The 16,171-nt window shown below is 37.4% G+C and overlaps 1 non-coding gene across 1 annotated transcript; it reads left to right on the top strand.

Annotated features, from left to right (window-relative positions):
• The first annotated feature begins 14,779 nt into the window (after positions 1 to 14,779).
• LOC144244149 (U6 spliceosomal RNA) lies at positions 14,780 to 14,884 on the top strand. Its single transcript, XR_013338849.1, has one exon. It is a non-coding gene; the product is annotated as a U6 spliceosomal RNA (small nuclear RNA).
• The last annotated feature ends 1,287 nt before the right edge of the window (positions 14,885 to 16,171 follow it).

Below are 16,171 nucleotides of genomic sequence, written 5' to 3'. Positions count from 1 at the left end.
GCACCTGGGTGGCTAGGTTGGTTAAGTGTCTGACTCTTGATTTTGGCTCCAGTCATGATCTCCCTGGGGTTTGAGAGTTTGAGACCCACTTTGGGCTCTGTTGTCAGCAGAGAACTCAAGCTGTTTGCCTGAGATTCTTTCTCCTCTGCCCCTTCCCCATGCACACATGCTCTCTCTCCTCTTTCTCCCTCTCCCTCCTTCCCTCTCTCTCTCTCTCAAAATAGATAAATAAACTTAAAAAAAAAAGAAACTTATAGATTGTGGCAGGTGAGGGGTGAGTGAGTGATACCAAATAGATAAATAATTATAGATAACGATAGATACTCTGAAGGAAATACAGCAGAGCAATCCTGTAGAAATTGACTAGCAAACTGGTATAAAGAGACACCATTAGAGACAATAGGACAGTTTTCTAAGAAGTTGGCCTGTGAGCTAAAACCTAGATGGTGAGATGGAGCCTACTAAGTGAAGATCAGAAGTAGAGGAAGAACATTCCAGATTGAAGGAGCAACAAAGGCAGTTTTGAGAAAGAGCCACTGAGTTAGAGCAACTGAGGGAAGAGGAGTATGATTCTGGTCACCGATCTGACATGGGAGTTTCTTCCCACACCGCCAAGCAAGTCATTGACATCAGATGGGTGCACTTCATCTCAATTCTGACACTGTCTACCCAAGAGAGAGCATCAGATTCAGGGTCAGGGTTTAGTTCACAATACTCAATACTCTGTCACCCTGAACTTGCACTTCAGAAACCAGGTTGTTACCTGTGCTTCTGACTGACTGGCTATATACATCAGAGCTTCCCATGACCCCCTCCTTTGGTTTCATTAATTGATAGAACAGCTTGCAGAACTCAGGAAACCAGTTTACTCACTAGATTACTAGTTTATAAAGAAGGATATCAAAGGACATGAGTCAACCTCCAGATGAAGAGATACATAGGGCAAGGTATAGGGAAAGGGCATGGAGCTGGCATGGAGCTTCCATGCCCTCTCCTTGCAACCACCCTTTCTAGATCTCCATGTGTTCACCAGTGAGGAAGTTCTCCTAACCCTGCCCCCCCCCTTTTTTTTAATGGAGACTTCATTATATAGGTACTATTGATTAAATCATTGGCTATTGGTGATTGATTCAGTATCCAACCCCTTCCTCCTTTCCAGGGAAGTCAACTGAGTGGGACTAAAGGGCCCAACCCTCTAATCCTATGGTTGGCTCCTCTGGTGACCAGCCCCAATCCTTAGAGGACCTAAAGATACCTCATTAACATAACAAAACACACCCTTTGTCATTCTAATTGCTTACAAAATTCCAAACGTTCTAGGAGCTTTGTGCCAGAAATGGAGATGAAGATGACATATATATTTCTGATTATAAACCACAGGAGTGTAACTGAAACAGTGAGAAAGGGGTAAGGTAGTACAAGGTGAGTCTGACAATTGTGCAGTGAACTGATTATGTATGTCCCTGCAGGACATCAGAGGGAAATTAGAATGACTGAAAGATACTGACATGTTTTAAGCAGGTAAACCACATGATCTAATTTACTTTAAAAAAACACATAAAGCATTTTACTTAAAAAAAAAATCTTCTGGCTAATGGATGTGTAAGAATATGAGAACAAGTATGGAAATAAGGAAAATATTTTGGCTATTTTTGTAGCTCAGATAAGAGGGGTTGCCTGGGTGGCTCAGTAGGTTAAGCATCTGACTTTGGCTCAGGTCATAATCTCACAGTTTATGGGTTCAAGCCCTGTGTTGGGCTCTGTGCAGACAGCTCAGAGCCTGGAGCCTACTTCAGATTCTCTCTCTCTCTCTGTCTCTCTCTCAAAAATAAACATTAAAAAAATATTTTGGCAGTGGCTTAGTGATGTAGAACAAGGCCTGGGTTCTGTTTTTCATAAGCTGTTTTTAGTCTGACTATTAAAGATGTCAAGTAGTTAGATATACAGTCTGAAATTTAGGGTTTAGAGAGGATGGGGGATTTAAATTTGAGAGGTAAGAAAATATATATAGTATTTAAAGCAATGGATGTGGTTGAGTTTTTGGGGAATATGAATGGGAGCTAAAAGAAGAGGCTATAGGAATAATCCCTAGAATACTCTAACGTTTAGAAGTCAACTAAAGAAGAGAAGAAAGTAAAGAATATTGAAAGAGAGAATCAATGAAGATGGGAGAAAATGAAATAATATATGATGTTCTGGAGTCCAGAAAAAGGGGTTTTTAAAAAGGTTTTAAAAAGGTAAGAGTGTTTGAATGTATGGCTAAGAAGGGAAGCAAGAGGAGATGGAGAAGGGAGCATGGAGTTCATTGACAAGATCCTAAGGAGCTATTCCATTGGAGTCATTGATGAAAAGAGTGAAAACCCAAATGAAGTAAGGTGAAGATAAGAGCTGAGGAAGTGGATATAGATAATTATCTCCAGACATTTGGCTATTGAGGGAAGTAAAGAAAGGCAGAACATGAAAGGTCCAGAAAAAAGAAAAAAAATTTTGTGGTTTGTTTTTTCCAAATGGCAGTTTCAGAACCTGTATATTTGTCAATGTTAATAACCCTTAGAGAAGAATAATTCATGGTCTTCAAGAGAGGGGAAATCTTTGCCACAGTGAAATCTTTGAGAGGATGAGAGAGGCTGTCCATAGAACACGGGTGCTTTGCCTGGCATTTGCTAGATAAGGATTGGTCTTTCATGGGGTCTTTCATTGGGCTGTAGGTTCATTTTGGGGGAAATTGAAGACAATCCCATCTGATTATTCCATTATCTCAGTGGAGTACAAGGTAAGTCTATTATTTAAGAGTGAGCAGGGAGAAAGAGGGGTTTTGGAGGGTTTGCAGAGAGAAGGGATATGAAATGGCCTCTGAGGGGAGAGGGAATGTCAGTCTTTAAGGAAATGTTCTAGTCTTGCTGGGCAGGCTGAGTCCCCTCAGAGAAGGAAACAAATTTAAAGTAAGGCCTATTAGTGAGGTGGAGTACCTCTGCTCCTGCAAAGCCTCTTGAAAGTGCTACTCAACACACAAAACACGACTGGTGGCTGCTGCTCCTCCTGCTCTGACAGGTGCTCTGGGGACGACTAGTTCCTTTGGGACCCCATTCCAAGCATAAAATGAGTACCCACAGAGCAAGATCACCCTACAATTTTTAACAAAGTTTTGAATCTGGTAGGAGCAAGCAATGATGGTATGAATTTAAAAGTATTCTTGAACATAGCTATTCTTGCAGTTCACAGGAGAATTTTCAATAAGGTCTGATGAACATTTATAAGTCAACTCGATGCCAGGTGGGTAGTAAGAGCCAGTTTACCCTGTCCAAAGAAAATGCCCTTGAGAGTGGCTATTCTGTGTCCAAGCTGCAGGTGCTCCAAGGCCCAGAGAGATGAAAATATTCCATTCTCATCCTAGCCTGAGGTCTGTTTTCCAATCTTCATTTTTTGTCCCTAGAATTTTCCTCTTTCCAGGTTGGCTGACAATAGTAATATCAGATCACATTTTTAAGCTTATTTATTTGTTTTGAGAAAGAGAGAGAGAATGTTTATGCATGAGCAAGGTAGAGGCAGAGAGAGAGAGAGAGAGAGAGAGAAGTGAGAGAGAATCCCCAAGCAGGCTCTGCCCTATTAACGCAGAACCTGACATGGAGCTTGATCCCACGAACCTTGAGATCATGACCTGAGCTGAAATCAAGAGTCAGTTGCTTCACTGACTGAACCACCCAGGCATCCCAATGGCAAATCACATTTGAAGAAAGTCTGTCTTAACCAAAATGGAAATGGTCTTCCTTAATGGCCTGAATGAAATAATAATATAAGTGTATTTAGATGACATCATGTATAGAACATCAGTGGTTGAGTCTGATCACATACTTTTTACATCAGCTAGTAGTAGCTTGAGGGCAAAGCCATATCTGTATGCTTTTTCCATAGTTCTCTCTATCTCAGCTTCATACTTCCTATTTGAGCTACTCAAGAACACACACAATTCCAATGAGCAGTGGTATGTTTTTAAATCTACACACTGTTCAGGAATATATTTTGCAGAAACACAGTTTATGCAGGGCAATTTACATTGCCAAATGGAATTCATGACAGTGAATATTTTATATTTTTCCATAAAGAAAATATGTGTGTGTTGATTTTACATTTGCAGAATTATGGCTCATTCAAGAGATTCTCCCCCATGCCACAACTACAACAAAGGGTTTCTGTTTCCTTCTACAAAGAAGAGTTGAGGTCTCCTCCTGTGTTTATGGATAGAGCACCACAGCAACTTTTTTAAAAATTTATTTATTTTGAGGGAGAGAGAGCAAGCGAGCACACGAGTAGGGAAGGGTGAGGATGAGATGCTATAAGATGGATTTGTCTCAAAACTTTCTCAAAGGATCTATTTGTCAAAATGGCTTAATTTAGCTTCTAGAATATATTAAAAATAATTGATTATAATAGTAAAATTTTATTTTACTACTTTATTAAAAAATAGACTATTTACCATAATGGGAACCCAATTTAGTTAAATGTTTACACTGTTAGGGTCTAGGGTCAGAGACAGAGAGGAAAAGATAGAGAAAGAGATTTACAATACATGACAGCAAGAAAATAAAACCTTAGAGTATTACCATGTAGGTTAGCAACTATAATCATAGAAAAAAAAAAAAGAAAAGAAGGTGTCTCAATGACTGGAAACAAGAGATAATTGCAAATAATGCACCCAATTCCAGGCTACTGCATAAAGAACCATGAAACAGAAAATGTTGCCCTTTTGTGAAAAAATAAATGTTTCTGATATTCCTTTATTCATTCACTTAATCATTTACATATCAATCCTTGCATTATGTTTAGATGAGAACATTGAAGAAAAAATTTGACGTCTAAATTCTGAAAAAACGGTAATGAAATAAAGTTCTATTTGTTGCTGTCTTTCTTTGTAGAGACATGGGCATACATGATTGGTAATCACAATTAATTCTACCTCTTTATAAAGGATTAAAGGTGCAAAACGATAAAACTCCTAGTAGAGAATAGAGAAGAAAATCTAGGTGATGTGTGCATGCTGATGCCTTTTTAGATATAACACCAAAGATTGATCCATGAAAGAAATAGTTAATAAGCTGGGCTTTACTAAAATCACAAACTTCTGCTCCACAAAAGACAGTATTAAGAGAAGCAGCAAACTATTCGCAAAATAATTTTTGGGAAAAATATTTACAAAAAACACATCTGATAAAAGTTTGTTACCCAAAACATACAAAGAGCTTTTAAAACTCAATAATAAGAAAATAAACCATGAGATTTAAAAATTGGCCAAAGACCTTAACATGCACCTCACCAAAAAAAGAGACTCAGAGGGAAAATAAGTACATGAGAAGATGTTCAACATCATATACTTTAGAGAAATGGAAATTAAAACAACAATGACATACTGCTACACATCTATTAAAATGTCCAAAATTGAGAACACTAACACCAAATGCTGATGAGGATGTAGAGCAACATGAACTCTCATTTAGCTGGTAGAAATACAAAATGGTACAGGCTTTTTGGAAGACAGGTGGACAGTTTCTTTAAAAACATATTATTTCCATATGATCCAGCAATTGTTTTCCTTGGTATTTACCCAAAGGAGTTGAACACTTATGTCTACACAAAAACCTGCATGCAAGCATTTATGGCAGCTTTATTCATAATTGACAAATCTTGGAAGCAACCAAAGATGTCCTCCAGTAACTGAATGCAGAAATAAACGGATATATCCAGTCAATGGGCTATTATCCAGTGCTAAACAGAAATGAGCTATCAAGCCATGAAAAGCCATGGAAGACATTATTAAGTGAAAGAAGTCAATCTGAAGAGACTCCACCCTATAATTCCAACTATGACATTTTAGAAAAGGCAAAACTATGATGACAATAAAAATAGTGTTAGCAGGAGTTTGGGGATGGAGGGGGATGAATTTGCAGAGCACAGAGGATTTTTAGGGCAGTGGAAATCCTCTGTAGGATATTATAACAGTAGATCTATATCATTATACTTTTGTTTACACTCATGGAATGTACAATGCTATGAATGAACCCTAAGGTTAGCCGTGGACTTTTGAGTGACTATGATGTATCAATGTAAGGTCCATCTTTGGTAAAAAATATATATATACTGTTTTGTTGAGTGATGTTGATAATGGGGAGGCAATGCATGTGTGGGGACAGAGTTAATGAGAAATCTCCATACTTTCCTCTCAGTTTTGTTGTAAACCTATAACTGCTCTAAAAAATACTCTTAAAAAAATCAGACCCTTGACAACAAAAATCCATATTATCTTTATTCTACTTGGCTAATCGGATGACTATGAAATTGAGATTGCTGACTCTAAGTGTATAACACATACTGGATTTTGAAGTGATGGTAATAATAATAAAAAATATAAAACATCTCTATCTTATGTTATATGTTGAAATGGTATTATTTCGGATATATTGAGTTAAATAAAATGCCTTGTTGAAGTTAATTTCACTAGTTTATTTTGCTTTCTTTCAATGTATCTAATAGAAATTTAAAATTATACTTGCAGGGGCACCTGGGTGGCTCAGTCAGTAGGGCAAACAACTTTAGCTCAGGTCGTGATCTTGCGGTTCATGGGTTTGAGCCCCTCATCAGGCTTGCTGCTATTGGCACACAGCATGCTTTGGGTCCCCAGTCCTCCTCTCTCTGCTCCTCCCCTATTTGTGCTTTCTCTCTCAAAAAAAAAAATTTTTTTTTAAACTTTAAAAAATTAGAAGTGCAGCTTAAATTATATTTAACGACAATACTGCTCAAGACCATTCTGCCTCCAAATAATGAAAATTGTTGGAAATAATAGAGGAAATTAAAACACACACACACATAGATAGGCATTTAAGAGAGGTTTGTGACTTTTAAAGTGCAATCCACATTTCTATGATCAGATGAATTTATATAGATTTCTTCTGATTTTGCCTTAGAATTTATTTCTTAGAGATTTGTTTTACAAACTGTGCTGACTTTTCTGTTAATCTCTCCTAGCAAATGAATTGCGCTTACAGGAGCTTTGTCTTTCAGTATATTTCTCCTTCCCCTCATGTTTGTCATCTACTCTGCAACCTGTTCCACGGGTTTGAAAATGACTCCGTATAGGACTGTCCACATGGTAAATTGTGAGGATCCTTTGAGAAATGACCTAGCATGGGATCTCGGTTTTTCACTGACGAGTTGTTTATGGCTTTCCACCCTCAGCCACCCCTTGGGTATTGCAGTTCTGACTCTCCTCTCCCTCCTCTTCACTCTCTGCGGTATGTGCATGTGTCCTTTGGATTTTGTGGGATTTCAGAATGTGTGATGTCTAAGACTGGAAACTAACATAATTTTCTTCTTCTTCTTCTTTTTTTTTTTTTTAAAGATTGTGTAGGGGTGCCTGGGTGGCTCAGTTAGTTAATTGTCTGGCTTCAGCTCAGGTCATGATCTCGCCATTCATGGGTTCAAGCCACGCTGTGCTTGAACAGCTAGCTCAGAGCCTGGAGCCTGTCTTCAGATTCTGTATCTTCCTCTTTCTCTGACCCTTCCCTGCTCATTCTGTTTCTCTCTCTCTCAGAAATAAATTAAAAACATTAAAAAATTTTTTTTTAAAAAAGCTTGTGTAAGACAAGTAATCAGACAAATGCTGTAGAGGATTTTGTTGAATATCAGTCAGGAACCCCGTTATGTTTGAAATGAAGTAGCATCCAGCACTATTGACATGAATGAAGCTGACACTTGGATACAGAAAATTCACTGAATATAAATTTAACTATTAAAGAATAATGAGGTTATAAGTGCCTGAAAAATTGCTTTTGCTCATGCCCAGTAGGAATTGTCATAAGCGTGGAATTATGCAACTCTTTCTGCATCTCTGAAATATTACCAAAGTTTAATTGGCAGTTGTATAATTGGGTGGAAGTTTTTTAGTCATTTATTGTTTTCTATAGATTGAAGTCTTCACTTATTATTCAAAATATCTTCATATATATGACAATGATAACACCCAGACTGACAAAATGAAAAGGTTGCTACCTTAAGAAAGGTAAGATGTTAGTCAATTTATAAATGTGGGAGGATCTGTTAAATGCCTAGGAATGTTAAAGGTTTTTACCCTCTACTTATTTTAGACAAAAAAGTAGTCACAATTTTTAATTGCTTATATTTAGACTGTATTATATGTGTATCTTATATGTGTATAATCATCCATAAAATAAATGGCAACATCTTTCATTATTGTCATATCTTTACTTCTACATCTTTTATTTGTAGAATAAAATTATATAAATTATATATAATTATATAACTTTATATAAATTATATATACATTTTAATATAAATTTATATTAATATGTAATTCTATAAATGAATGGAAATTAGACATTAATTTGGAAGTTTAATGAATGAAATGTTTATATGCGGGGATGCCTGGGTGTGTAGCCACTCTTGATTTCAGCTCAGGTCATGATCTCAGAGTCGTGAGATCAAGCCCCAGTCAGGCTCTGTGCTGCACATAGAGTCTACTTGGGATTCTCTCTCCCTCTTTCTCTGTCCCTCCTCTGCTCATGCATGTGCCTGTGCTATCTCAAAATAAAAAAAAAAAAAAGAAAAAAGAAATATCTATATGCAAATTTATGGTATAGGTTTCCCATTTATATACATTCCCGTAAATGAAGAAACAAGTCTATGTGAGATGTTTTTTAAAAGCATTGTTCTTAGGATATTCACTGATTATACCTACGCTTGGGAATCGATATACTTACATTTTACCTGTCTTTTGTTCAGATGAAATTTGGAAATATTAACTGAATGTCTGTTATGTGCAGGTGCTTCTTTCTATTTACCTACCAGGGCCACTGACACTGATTGTTGTATTGTGGTTTTGAATGAAAATGTCCTTGTTTTAAAGTATTTGAGTGTGACGGGACATAGCTCAACAGTTCTCAGTAGTTCAGGAAGAAAATAGCTTTTTTGTACTTATAATTTTGTGCCATACTTATAATTTTTCTGTAACTTTGCAATGCTTCTAAAAATTAGAAGGAAAAAAAAAACCCCTATCACTTGGCAGCTGTTTTAGCTTAGAAAAGCCACTTCAATGTTCTGAGCTTAGTTACCCCACATATAAAATGGGCATACTAATATCTTTTTTTAAGTTTTTCTTTATTTATTTTGAGAGTGAGAGAGCCCACATGGGCGAGCAGAGTAGAGGCAGAGAGAGAGAGAGAAAGAGAGATGGAGAGAGAGAGAGAGAAAGAATCCAAGCAGGCTTCGTACTTTTAGTGTGGAGCCCAATGCGGTGATTGATCTCATGAACCACGAGATCATAACCTGAGCCAAAGTTTGATTCTTAACCAACTAAGCCACCCAGGTGCTCCTGGGCATGTTAATGTTTTTAAAGTTGTTTTCAGGACTAGGATTGTAAGTTAAGTATAGATTTATGATTTCCTATTTTACTCAGTGGTTTATAATTTGTTAGAATCATTATTTCCTTTGAAGTACAATTGCTCATATTTGCTAGTGGCAGCCCCTTCTAATTTGAAAGCCTGTTTTGACAACCTTGTAATAATTCCATTTTATGATTTAAAAAAATCTTTAAATTATATCACGATAACAAGTGAAGGGATACAAGGCATAAGGGCATTTTCAGACATCTCAGGGTAGAAATCCAGACAGTGGTTTGCAACAACACAAAACTATTATAAAGTCCCTGAAGAACCACCGTGTTACAGAGAATGCAGCGCCTATAGGAGGTGTCTGTGATGGCAAGCTTTGGAACAAAAACCTGAAGTGTTGTTTGCTCTGTTCATGGTGGTAGGCAGGGATAACACTCTGATTAAAAAAAAAAAAAGACAATTCCCTGGCTTATTTCAAACAATATTAATCCCACAGAGAAAGAAAATCATAGTTAGGAAAATGGAATTCTAATATTTTTGCTTATAATCTCTGAAAACTGAGGATATGAAATTAACAGAAGGAAATATGGGAGGAGGTTAAACTTTCCTTCTTTTTCTTACCTTTAGGAAAAACCAGACTCAAGCTATTTCAGACACATGATGTTATTTCTTCAAGACCTCCAAAAATAGAAGACTCCATAACCTTCTCAATCTCAATCTCAAAATCTACTGATGCTTACAGCCTGGGGTTCTATGTCTCTAAACAAAGTATCATGTGCTGCTTTAAGATGAAACCTGCGATTCTTGTTCCATAGTCAAAAAAATAAAAATTCTGGTTATCATTCTCTTCAAGGTGTCTGTAAGGGAGACATTTTCAAATTTACAGTTGCCATATTCATTTTCTACTTCCAAGGAGTACGGACCAAATATTTTCTGGATTTCTACTCTCTGCCAGAGAGGCAATTTTACTAACTTTTACTGAGTACTTACTATATGCCCAGGGTGGACCTTACTAATTTGTTGAGAGCCTGAATAGAAGGCTGAGTAAGAAAGAATTCTTTCTCTGCCTTTCTTCAAGCTTTGACGATAGTCTTCTCCTGCTTTCAGACTTGGAATCAGATCGGACCTTATACTGTTGTGAGGGTCTGGACTTCTCAGCCTCCATAGTTGTGTGACTCAATTGCTCATAATTATCTGTCTGTCTATCTATCTATCTATGTATCTATCAACTATCTAGCTAGCTCCTGTGGATTTGGACACTCTGGAGAACCCTGACTAACACAATAAGCAAGAACCAGAGCTTGGAGCCCAGGGAGTCTTACTTTAGCATCCTTGCTCTTAACTAACACACTGAGCTGTCTCTGATTCGATAAACATTGTGTGGTCTTCACAACTCAGCAAAACTGGTGGGTCTTTTTTCCTCTTTATTACAGGTGAGGAACACGAGACTTAGAGAGGTTAAGCAATTTACCTGTGATCAAATAGCTAAGCTAGTAAGTGGTAGATATAAATTAAAAATAAATATGAAAATAAAAATAAAAATAAACATTCAGATAAACATGACTCCAAATCCAGTGGGAGTTATCATCTAAATTTATTGTGTTCCTTTTACGCAGCTATTTTTGTATTTACTTTCTAATTTTTTTTCGTTGGCAGGAGGGGGAAGGAGAATGTTATCTACAACAAGGGGCGTGCTCAGAGAGGAACAGAAGCCATTACTTTGGCTGGACAAGAAGTGTATTTATCAGGTGCATTCCATCATGTGTGCTCCAAATTAGATCTATAAAAACTGCAAAGGTAAGGAGACTTTCAGCTCCCTTCTTAAAGAAAAGATAGTAGTTGCCATTTATCAGAGGCCTGTTATATGGTCAGCACCATTCCTAGGTATAATATTGTTTCATTTAGTTCCCAATAGAAACCTTTGAGGTAGTTCATTTTCTTAGGCTGGGTTTCCCAAAAGCAGGTATAAGGATTCAAATGCAAATGATACATTCTGGAGAAACCAATAAGGGAGTGAGGAAAGCGGGGCAGAGCAGAGAAGAAGGAAAGCAAGGATACAGATTGAGGCAAGAATTCAGTCACAGAGAGTGACTTAAGCCTGATCCCATAGGGGCCACCTGGAAAGGAAGGCATGCCTCAGGGTTGATCCCAGCCTGAGGCATGGAAGAGTGCTTTCCTCAGCCGCTCATTTTCTACCCTTGGTAAGTGTTGTTCTGGCATTTGGGAAAGGGGGGCATATAAACTCCCAGGCACTTATGAAGCTCCAGTAGCCTAAGGGCAGCCCAAGGAAGAAAAGTCACATGTGTGGTCAAGTTGGAGACAAAACCGTCAAATTTGGGGAGAGTGCACAGAAGCTATAAAGGGATCTGAGGGAATACCCCATTTTACCTCTTCTTGCTTCCCCTCCCTGAGCCTGTCTTTGCTTATTCCTGGCTCCATTAGCAGCCACAGACCTGAGGATTGAATTATCCTGTATCTTGGGAACCAATCACACCTAAGGCAGTTGAGAGAATGAATCCACAGACTTGATTCCATTTCCTAGAAGGTTTAGTAGCCTTCAAGGCTTAGAACTCCAGAACTAGTGGTTAAGGAAAGTGATTTCATATGTTATAATTTATGAAATTTTAAAAACATTTTTGTAACCTCATTAAAAAACATTTAAAAATTATAAAAATAAAATGAAGCCTCCTGTAAGCGAGCCAGACCTCTGTCCTTCAGGGCAGCAATGCCCTCTCTGTGTCCTTTTCCTGGACCTCACAGCACAGCAGCTCCTTCCTGGGTTGTTTGTGCCTCTCTGGTGGGAGCAGGTCCTGGACAAAAATAAGTCACCTCCTGCCATAGGGACCAGATACATGTGGATTTCTGACGTATGAATGCACAGGACACAACAGATGGGATCTCTGAATTTTGCTTTTCTGAAAGTTTCCTTTATTTTTCTCTGACAAATCATATTTATACTCCTCTAAACTTGAATTATTAAGGCTTTGTGGTCTTGTGTATGCTGCAACTTGACAAACAGACAATAGCACCAAGTAAAGGTGTGAAGAACAACTTTACATTTTTATAGCATTTTTCACAACCATTGTATCCCGAGGCACTTCACAGGAAGTAGCAACACCGACTTTTCCTATAGGTCTTATTGGGGTGTGAATTCTGAAACCCAGTTCTGGCCTTCTAAAGTTTATTTGATGGTGTGGGAGACTAAAAAAAGGCACTCTTTAGCTTTTTTCTTTCTTTTTTCCCTTTTTATTGAACTTTCCTTTGAATTTTTTTCTTTGATGTTTTTACACATCTCTCCTTTAAACAAATATTTACTTAACATCCAGCAATGTACTAAGCAATAGGGCATAACATGGGAAACAAGAGATAATTTTGAATTTCATTTAAAAATTCGTTTGTTATTTGTTTATTTTGAGAGAGAGAAACTTTTCAAGTGGGGAAGGGGCAGAGAGAGAAGGAGAGGGAGAATCCCAAGCAGGTAGTGCAGAGCCCGATGCAGGGCTGAAACTCACAAACTGTGAGATCATGACCTGAGCCAAAGTTGGATGCTTAACTGACTGAGCCACTCAGGTGGCCCATGAATTTCATTTTTGCCACTGTTTTATTATCTATAAAATGGGAATTATATGTTTCCTATGGGGAATGAAATGAAGTGCTGCATATAAAGGACTTAGAACAATATCTGGGAGTTAGCTAATAATTAGGTATTGAGAACTGATTGTGTGTGTCAGGCATATTCTAGGGAGTATGAAAATGACATAATGCTGCTGTCCTCAAAGAGTTTATTTCCAGTAGAAGGACACAGATAAATACCAATAAGTACAAAGAATAAAATAACACGATAACCCTTTGGAGGTGGAAAATTTTAACTGGGGTGGTCAAGGAAGGCATCTCTGAAGAGGTGACCTTTTGAGCTGGGGCCTGAATGATGAGGATGAGAAAGCTGCCAGGTGAAGACCTGGGGTTAAGTCATCCCAAGCTTAAAGTGCAAACGCCCTGGGATGAAAATGAGTTTATATATTTAAGATCCAGAAAGAAGGTGTGTGGTTGGAGCACAGTGACTGAGGGGATGCAGGAAGAGGAGCCTGGAGAAGTAAGCAGGGGCCAGACCATTAGGACCCTCTACTCCATGGGAAGGACTTAGAATTTTATTGTGTGTGCTGTGGTGAGCCACGGGATAATTTTAAGGAAGCTAGGTGGTAGTGATTGGAGTAATATTGGGTTAGGTTGGCTTAATCTCACTTCACAATGGAAAAAAAGGACCATAATAGAGTCAAGAGTGTGGTAAGAGAGAGTGTGTCATGGTGGTTCAGGAGAGAGAAGAAGTTGTTAACTAGAGTGGTATTAGGGAGTGATGATCAGATGTGGGATGCCTTTTTGAGGGTATCAGAATTGAACTTTCAGGGCCGGATATGGAAAGAAAGTATCAAAGTAAATCAAGGGTGGGGGGATTTGGTTAGAACAAATGGATGAGTGTTGGTGTCATTTTTCTCTGAGCAGGAAGGCTTGGATTGAGCTGATAGTTATGCTTGGGTCATGCTAAGTTAAAGCTAAGTTAAAATTTCTATTGCACATCTAAAAAATGAAACAGCCAAGTAAGCATTTGGCTATGTAAGTCTTCAGTTTAGGGAGATTCCAGGGCTAAATGCATACATTTTGAAATTATCAGCAATTAGGTAACTTTGAAAATCATAGGATCAACTGAAATCCTGTTGAAAATAATAGCTACTATTTATTCAGCACCTACTAAATACCAAGTACTGTTGTAAGTGATGTACATGCATTACCATCTTTATTTAATATTCATAACAATCTGACAAAGTAAGAAATGTTCCTATGTCAATATTACTGATGGGGAACAGAGGCAAAGAGAAGTTAAATAATTGCTCAGTTATATACCTAGTCCATGAAAAAGTCAGAATTTGATTGTAAGTAATCTGCCCTCAGTTTCCAGTCACTAGAGTATAGAGATAAAAGAGGGAATAGGATTTAATTCTCAAGCAATTTAACCTTAAAGAAATTTTTTTAATGCATATTTATTTTTGAGAGAGACAGAGACAGAGCACAAGTGGGGGATGGGCAGACAGGGGGAGAGATAGCATCTGAAGCAGGCTCCAGGTTCTGAGCTGTAAGCACAGAGCTGAGCTCGAACTCATGAACCATGAGATCATGACCTGAGCAAAAGTCAAATGCTTAACCAGGCACCTGCTAAGACAATTTAACCTCTTGAGGTCAAATCAGAGGAGCTCTGGTCCTTGAGAAAACTGAGGAGGGGTGGTCAATGGGGAGGGAGGAAGTCTAACTGATGATGAGTTGTGGATGCCTAGATAAATAAGTTAATGAGTAAGTAAGAAGTTAATGCATCAAATGTTATGAGAACACCTGTTTTGGCACTAGATGTGTTAAAATTGGAACAAAGCAAAGAAAACGAGCACTTATCCTTGAGTGAGGATGTTATACAAATCTGTGAAGTGTCTCATGTATTTTTGTGGGCCTGTATCTCATGCTGTACAAAAATATAAAATTTATGTGTGTTAAAGATTTAAGTCTGAAACTTAAACTTTAAATCTTTTAGAAGAAAATAAAGGAGAATATATTATGAGCTGGGAGTAATAAAGAATTTCTTAAGTGAACATAGCCAAGGCTTATTAAGTACTTAAAATGTTAAATGCGGTTACAATAAGTTAGAGAAATTAACACATTGAATCCTCACAACCATCCTATAAGATTATCCCTACTTTACAGATGGAGGAACTGAAGCCTATAAGGCTAAGTACCCAGGGTTATACAGCTGATGAGACGTGGAGCCAGGACCCAGGCCAGAAGGATAACTCTGAAAACCATGTACTTTAAACACCATGCCTTACTTAGTCTAAGATATGATACAAGTACACACTCCATAAAGCAAAATATTAATGGACTTCAGTATATGTAATTAAACATTTTTCATCAAAAGTTATCATAGAGAAAAAAACTAAACCACAGACTGGGAGTATACATCTATAACACATGTAACCAACAAATTGTGAGTCTCTAGAATATATAGAGAGCTCTTAAGAAGATAAATAAGAAAAAGACAAAGAATTTCACAGGAAAAAGGGGCCAAAGGTTTGAACCAGGACATTTCACAGAGAGAAAACTTCTATCACATAGAAGTTACTCAATCTCCTTCATAATTATGGAAATACCAATTACAGTTATTTGGTTACTTAAGTAACCATTTGATACTCAGCAGATAGGCAAACATAAAAAAATCTGGTAATAACAAGCTTTGGTGAGAATATGGAACAATTTATACTGTTCATGGAATGCAAACTAGTACAATTACATAGGAAGACAATTTGGTGTTATCTCGTAAAATTGAAGATGTGTCCCATCTAGGTCCCAGTTTATGTAACTAGTAAATATTTGATCTAGAAAAACTCTTATTCCTATTTATCAGAAGACATGTCTAAAACATTTATAGTGGATTTACACGTAAAAAATAATCAAACAAAGAGATACAATCTGGAAATAGCTCTAATATTCATTGATACGGAATAATGAAATGAATTGTGATATATTTATACAATGGAAGATTTCTCATTGCCACTGTTGTTGCTATTGTTGTTGCATTGTTATTTTGTTTTGCTTTGTTGTTTAAGAGGAGATGTGTAAGAAAAGGCTAGCATGCTGATACAGATAACTGAAAAGAAAATGTTGAACTGGTGACGTAGAGAGGGAAAATAAGACTAGAAATAAAGCCCACAAGAAGGCAAGAGGAAATGAGATAA

Source organism: Crocuta crocuta, unplaced genomic scaffold (genome assembly GCF_008692635.1).
Source record: "Crocuta crocuta isolate KB4526 unplaced genomic scaffold, BGI_CrCroc_1.0 scaffold597, whole genome shotgun sequence".
NCBI classification, from domain to species: Eukaryota; Metazoa; Chordata; class Mammalia; order Carnivora; family Hyaenidae; genus Crocuta; species Crocuta crocuta.
The sequence above is the reverse complement of the archived record's forward strand: the minus strand, read 5'-3'. Positions and strand labels throughout refer to the sequence as shown.